Below are 8,186 nucleotides of genomic sequence, written 5' to 3'. Positions count from 1 at the left end.
GGTTCTCGTTCTCTCATCGACGGCTTTTCTGCTTCCGGCAATGCATCTCCTTTTTGATGGTTGGCTGGCAATTGCCTCTGAGACCGCGCCGTTTCCTCTTCGGTGGTGGTCGCCGGCTTCTACTCCTTGGAAGTGTTCGTGCTGCAAGAAGGTTCGTCCTTGGGTTTGGTGGCCGAGTTTCGATGAGATCTCGATTCAAGCAATCGATGGACGCTGTCTGAAGCTGCGGCATGGTGTTGGAGAAACTGAAGTCCTTTACTTCTAATATTGTTGTTGGGAGTGGCTTTCGGTTTTCGTGTGGAGTTTCCCGGTGGTGATTTCGGGGGTAATTTGTTTCGTTTGAATCAGTGACGACTTTCATTAGGAGTGAAGATGGTGGCTAGCTTCCCGGTGGAGAATCGACCGCAGGTTTTGGCGGTGCTTTTCCGGTCATCGGTGATGGCGTTTCTGCAGTCCTCGCCACGCGTTCCTCTTTCGTTCTCGTCTCAACGCGTGGAGCGGCGTGGAGTGGGCTGTTTTTTTTTAATCGGGCCTGGTGTTGGTTTTTTGGCCTGTTTTCGTTTCTGGTGTTCTGTGTGTGGGCCGGGTTTTGGACCTGTTTGTACTTGGTTTCTTTGGCCTTTTGGCTTTAATAATATTATTATCAGACGGCAAAAAAAAAAAATTAGTTGACGACAAAAAAAAAATCAAATTTAGTTGATAGAAAAAACATTTGTGGTTCCCATCACAAACTCTTAACACTAATTTTTTTTTCACTTTTTTTTGAGTAAAATTATTTTTAAAATATATTGATTCAGACGGAAATTTTAGATCCAGTTACAAACACGCTTCAAACAAAATTTCTAAAATAAAATTATTACAAAATTAGCTTCGTCCATCCATTAAACTTCATATATTCCGTTAATTCGTCTTTCGTAATCCTTTAGAATTAGTTATCATTCTCAACCGTTGACGTAAATCCTGAAAAGATGAGTTTTTCTCGTTACCTCGAATGCTGGGACTTCTCAAATCGTTTCCAGAATAGGTAGCTCGGCTTGTACACAATTTCACGCAATGCTTGAAACCGCCTCCCAACCAAGGAGAGAGCTGCTAAAAGTTGCCACCATACCATCAGAGCTTGTTTTCATTGTTTGTCAGCAGTTTCTGTATAATTAATCAAATTTATTCGATAGGTAAAACTTATTTCTTGTTTAGGCATGACATAGCCCAAATGAATTTTATCTATCTTTGCATATAGAGTGCCAAAAGGTTCCATCTACCCGCCTTAGCTCCACTGGTGCAGTGTGTTTGATCCTCCCACATGAACAATCCGAGTCGATTTTGTGGTCCAGTAATCTAATTTTTAAATAACTATTATGGGTTTTGATTATGAAAATTATATTTGAAGAAAGGTTGACTAGTGAAGAGGAGAGTGAGAATTAAAGAGGGGAGTTGCACGGAAGTGGCAACAAGTCAGGCTGTCAGGGGTTGGTTTTGTCAGGGTAATTTTAGTTAACTGTTGTCCAAGTTTTTTTTTAATTAACTTACTCTATAGCAGCTGTATAGCATTCTGGAGATTTTGATTGTATATGTACAATTATAAAGGTGTTTGGAAAACAAGGAAAAGTCAAAGGTTGATTTTATACTAGCATAGTAGTAGCTCTCTCTCCCCACTATCTTCCACTACTTTGTGGCAGCACATGCGTTGTATATATCTTTTCTGTCCGCGCGTGTTTATGTTTTAGTCACGTGATATACTTATATTAGAAGGTGAGCCTGATTGATCAGAGAAAAGAGAACTAGAGAAGGTGAGCCTGAAACGCACATGCCATGAGGTGAGGTTAGGAAGTGGAAGGATCATGTGATAAGCTTTCTACCTCTTGATCGTATATTATATGATCTCTAGTCTTTATAAAGTTTTTCACTTTCTCATTCATATAACGTGTTTCTTGTTAGAGTTTGGGCTAGAAGAAAGATGTGAATCATGTGATCACTGGCCCGCTAGCTTCTCGGTTTGATTCACGTGGTATGATTTTTCAAGCCACTTTAACTTGCCTACAGCACCACTCTCACCACCTTCATGTCCCTCTCTAAAGCCACCACTCGGATCATTTGCAGATGCTTTAAACTAGAAGATTCTTATTTTAAACCAAAAATTAAAATAGGTTTGCTTCAAATCCTTTGCAACTTTCTAGAGTTTTAATAAAATATAGATATATGGACTAACTATCCAGAAATCATCAATAAAGATAGATGGAGATTTATCTTTAAAACAGACCCTTTTCCTAAATACTGCGGATAGAGTCAAACGATTCTCAGACAATGCCTTTGAAGGATGCAAATCTTAACTCATGTTGCTTCCTTGGATCCATACTATGTAGACTATTGTCCCCTTCTTTGTTACTACTCATGAAAAAGAAGAAACAATCAATATAAGACGAGATTGACCATGAAATATTGATGAACCTAATGATAGTGAGACTTACTTGTTCTCAAACGGGTAATTAGGATACTTGTTTTTTAACAACTCAATGATCTCAGACCAATGAGCAACCGAACTCGAACATATGATTCTCCATGTTGCTTTATGCTCTTCCACGGCCAACACATGTGCAACAACTACATCGTATATATGTACACAACCCTACAATGAAGTTCTGGTGCTCACCAGCAAAGACCTTTGACGATATCAAAGATGAAAAGAGTACTTGTGGGTTTTGATCCAAGCAATGGACCAACACAAAAAGAAGGGTTCACAACCATCAAGTATAACCTTTTCTCTTCAGCTATCCTCCAAGCCTCTCTCTCGCCTAGAGTCTTTGCATATCCGTACCACAACTATTGCACCAATTCAACCACACACCATCCATCAACGGAGTCTTCTTAGTCAAATTAGATTAAAGAGAGAAATATGGTACGTACATTGAAGCGTATACAAGTAGTCAGTGTCACTCCAATGCCACTCATTAAGCAGAGAGGCTTTTGTGGCATCGAAATCGTGTCATATTAAAGAGCATGAAGACGTAAGTACAACCCTTTGTAAGAGTTTTTTTGGACTTGAGTCTTGACACAAGAGTTTTTTTTTTCTTTTGACTGAAGGCTTTCAATTGCATTAAATGAAAAAAGGAAAAATATTACAGCCATAATGGTAGTGTTTTTTGGTCGAAGGACCTAGTAGATAAAAGTTAAAACAGTGGAATTGAGCGAAGTCCATTAGTGAAAAGAGCAATGTATTAAACAAAATACGGGCCAGAACTGAGTCTTAATCCAAATAGGCCCACGAACTGATGGTCCTCAAGAGGCCCCAATGAAGAGTCAAAAAGAGAGACGATTACGGTATGGAAAAAGTAATAAACCATTGATGCAAGAGCAGAGAACCTCGACGAGGATTTTGTTGTTGTACTCGTCGAGCCTCAATTTTTGACCTAAGCGTACAATCAATAAGAAGAGCCAGTGTGTCTACCTATCTGAAGCAGCGTCTATGAATCCTAGCGTTTCTCTCTCTCCATATAAAATAAATTGTGCACTGCCAAGCGAGAAAACCTAGTTCGGATCTCTCTCCAGTAAGACCTTGCATGTAAGTGATTGTTGATTTTGGCGACGGTTGGACTCGGCATCTAGAGGAAACGACATACCATAAACTCCAGCTAAATGGACAGGAGAAGAAGAGATGGTATCTGGATTCATCAAAGGAATTACAGAGGGACACAAGTTGAAGAAGTGTTAACCCCCAAGACAATAGTCGGTCCTTTGTAGGACAACGATCAAGCTGGAAAATCCAGGCGAGGAAGTTGTGCCGTGGAATACCTCCCTTAGTTCCAAATAGCTCTAAACCATTGAACTACATGACCTTTGATACGGATGATGTCGTAGATTGCAGAGGTTGAGAAACGAATCATAACCACACCATCAGGCTCTCTTCCTCTTCAGTAAGTGTGACTGTGGAGAGGAAAGCTTGTAATAGTACTTGCTTTTCTGGTATTGCAGAGTGGCGGAGTCAGAATTTTTTTTTTACTGGGGTCAAAAATAAATTATTTATAATTTTTTTAAAAATTTAATGTATATTACAATCCATCTTTTATCTATTTTATCACAATTTTTTATAATATTTTGACTTTTATTTTAATAAACAATCAATACAACCACTTAAAAACATCATAAAAACATCGTTAGAATTTCTATCATTTTAGATACTTGTATTTTAGGACTGATGCATTATCTAGTAAGAATAACGAACTAAATTAGATATTTAGATACATAAATTATAAATATCTATCTTAAATTTTCTATGAATTTAAATCATGTCATATCTGATTTGATATAAACAAAAAAAATATGACCTATAAAGACTAAAGTAAATTAAAAAGTAAACATGTTTTACTTGTCTTTTTCTTGTCATCTACTTGTCTTTTTGTAGTGAATAGTAAAATATATGAAAAAAACTACCAGCAAGAAAATAAAACAGCATCTTGAGAGGTGCTTACAGCTTCTGCTGACATTCGTAGAGAGGCTGTTACTCATTTCCAACGTTTTCTACAAACGCATCAGGATGGAGAAGACTTCGCAGTGGACGATTTGGAAAGAATTCTGACTTACCGTTGTCCCTCTTCTATGGCAGCTGGACTGGTTGCTTCTGTTGGTGGAGAAGAAATAAAATCCGCTTTCCTGGCTCTTCCAAGTGACAAGGTGTCGGGGTCCGATAGTTACACCAAAGAGTTCTATGTAGCTGCTTGGCCTGTTATTGGAAAAGATTTTATAACTGCAGTGCAATCTTTCTTTCTATATGGCTTTTTACCGACAGGAATAAATGCTACCATCCTCTCACTGATACCCAAGACTGAAGCTGCTGCAACCATGAAGGACTATCGGCCTATAGCCTGTTGCAACCTGTTGTATAAGGTCATCTCCAAGATTCTGGCTCGTCGTCTCAAAGAAATCCTTCCAGAGGCAATAGAACCGAATCAGAGTGCTTTTATAAAGGGACGTCTCTTGATAGAGAACATGTTGCTTTCTTCGGAACTCGTTAATGGGTACCATAAGACTTCTGCCTCCTCTCGCTGTGCCATCAAATTTGATATAGTGAAGGCTTTCGATACTGTTAAATGGTCTTTTATTGTCTCAGTCTTCAAAGCCATGAATCTGCCGGAACAGTTCATCATGTGATTCACACTTGTATCTCGACGGCTTCCTTTTCGGTGGCAGTAAATGGCAGCCTGGAAGGGTTCTTTACCAGTTCTCGGGGTATCCGTCAAGGGTGCTCTCTGTCCCCATATCTGTATGTAATCCTCAACAATGTGTTATCGAAGATGTTGAACGAGGCTGCCGCAAACGGGAAATTTGGTTACCATCCACACTGCTCGGGAGTAAAGCTTACTCATTTGAGCTTTGCTGATGACATTTTAGTGTTTTCAGATGGTCAAGTGCGATCTCTGGAGGGTATCATGGAAGTCATGGAACAGTTTGCTTGCTTCTCTGGTCTATATATAAATGCATCAAAATCCACCATCTTCGTTACCGGTGGGTGCGCAGGGGACCTGGGTGCTGCAGCGGCTGAAAAGGGTATCAGTCTCGGGACACTTCCTATTCGTTACTTGGGGTTTCCTCTAACCACGAAGACTCTTTCAAGGCACGACTACGAACCATTAATTGATAAGGTGCGCAGTAGGATGCTGACATGGTCAAATAAGAGTCTCTCCTTTGCAGGTAGGCTTCAACTGATCAAAACTGTTATCACTAGTATCGTCAATTTCTGGAGCTCTGCTTTTATTCTTCCCATTGCTTGCTTGGATGAGATTGAGAGCTTATGCAGTGCGTTCCTATGGTCTGGGTCTCCTCATCAGTCACATAAAGCTAAAGTGGCATGGGCGGAGCTATGTTATCCCAAAGATGAAGGAGGGTTGGGGCTGAGGCGTCTTCGTGACTCCTCGACAGTTTTCTCCCTTCAACTCATTTGGCGTTTGTTCACCTTAGCTGGATCCTTGTGGGTATCGTGGGTCCAATATTATCTGCTGCGAGGGAGCTCTTTCTGGGAAGTAAAAGAGGACAGTAAAGGATCTTGGATATGGAGGAAGCTTCTAAAACTCCGGGACATTGCTTATCCTTTCATGAAGGCTGTAGTAAAGAATGGAGAAGATATCTTTTTCTGGTTTGATAACTGGCTTGATCGGGGAAACTAATAGATATCACAGGAGATGCAGGCACACTTCTTTTGGGAGTGCCTAAAAATGCTCGAGTGAGTGATGCTGTCAGAGATGGTTGCTGGAATGTCAGGGGTCATCGAAGCAGAGCTTTCCCTTCTCTCCATCAGCGGATAAATGAAGAACAACCCCCTCTTTCAGAGAATGGTTTGGATATAAGACTATGGCGGAAATCAGATAATCAATTTAAGAACCACTTCTCTACAATGGAGACATGGCAGCAGCTTCGGGATAGACGGCCGAAAGTTCTTTGGAACAAGGTGGTTTGGTTCACTCAGGGCATCCCACGATACAGTTTCATAACTTGGCTGGCACTTAAAAACAGGTTATCCACCGGGGACAGAATGAGGTCTTGGGGAGTACAGCACTACTGCACACTTTGTGGAGAGCCTGATGAAACAAGAGATCATCTATTATTTGCTTGTCCTTTCAGCTACATGGTGTGGGATAGTGTTGCAAGTCGCTTACTAAGCAGGAGGATTAACCCCGACTGGTCTGCAACTCTTATTCTTATCCAGCAAGCCCGGTTCTCATCACTTGATGTAGTATTGCTTCGAATGGTCTTTCAGATGACCATTTATGGTGTTTGGAGGGAGCGCAATGGAAGGAGGCACCAGAAGCCATGGTCAACAGCTGCTCAGATTGTGAGAACCATAGACAGAACAATGAGAAACCGCATTTCTTCGCTCAAGTATAGAGGAAACCACAAGCTTGAGGGGCTTACGTGGAGATGGTTTGAAGTATCACCTTAGCACAGTTTTCTTTTTGACACTTTTCTTTTAATATAGTTTAGCTAGCCTATTCTTTCGTAAATGATTTGCATTTTGATCAATAAATTTGAAATTTCATCATAAAAAAAAAACTTAAAATCATTCTTTGATTATTTTGTCTTTCATGTTTTTTTTTGTGGGATCAGTTAACAATTTATGGTAGGGTCACAAACAAATTTTATATTTAAAAAATATATTTTTTTTTAATTTAGGTGGGGTCAGCTGACCCCCCCCCCCCCCCTACCACCTTATAGACCGTTTTAAGCAGGAATTAGTAATTCCTTCAATGACATTGTTAACTAGTATTCCTTATGTTATTCTTATATGATGTTTTAGCAGATGTTTTTGTTTCAATTTATATGATCTTTTGAAAATTTTAAGGTAAAACTAGTAAAGTATTGAACTAAATACTAAAAATCGATGTGTAGTTTTTTGGTTTATTCGTAATGATTAGTTATTTTTAGTTATTTTTGTTTGTAATCAAACGGTCTTAACAATTTTTTTTTAATTTATGTGTTTATTCTAAAATATCATATAAAAAAATGGAGAGAGTATTACTCTTCCACTACTACAAGAGTTTATTTTTGGTAAAAGAGTTCATCACATTAGTTGTGCCTTTACTGATAGGATCAATCAATGCCTCTTGAATGTTGTGATCCTGTTGTACAAAAACAGGAGATGTCGTGTGGAATAATCCATCGACGCCGTTTACTGCTTCATCAAAGCTTTTCATTCAACCGTGTGATCAGTTTGGAAGATATTCTGCCTCTCTTTTTCTCCTTTCAGTTCCCATAGAAAATCCATCTTTTCTTCATCACCTTTACACAAAAACAATATTACATGTGGAGTTCGAAAACGAAAAAAGTTTGTGTGAACTAACTAGGATTTCTGAAAAAAACTATGGTTTCAGACAGTGGTTCTAACAGTATGTCTTTGTTTGAGAGTGATGAAGCCAGTTCTTGACCAAATACTACATCTCTCTTTATCTGTTTTTCTCTAATGATGATACATAATTGTTATCAAATATTTATTATTCAAAGTCTTTAGTCGTCATATATATATATTTTAATCATATAAGATAATTTGATATGTTTTATTTACAGAAAGAAAGTAGGTTTTATAGACTATTAATTAATTTTATGGTTAATTTAAGGGATGAGAAATATATTATATGTTTAGATAAACCAATATATTTTTCAAAAAACTCTATGAATAATTCTAATGATGATATATTTCATAT

This window comes from Raphanus sativus, chromosome 7 (assembly GCF_000801105.2).
Source record: "Raphanus sativus cultivar WK10039 chromosome 7, ASM80110v3, whole genome shotgun sequence".
Taxonomy (NCBI): Eukaryota; Viridiplantae; Streptophyta; class Magnoliopsida; order Brassicales; family Brassicaceae; genus Raphanus; species Raphanus sativus.
This window is presented reverse-complemented; position numbering follows the sequence as displayed.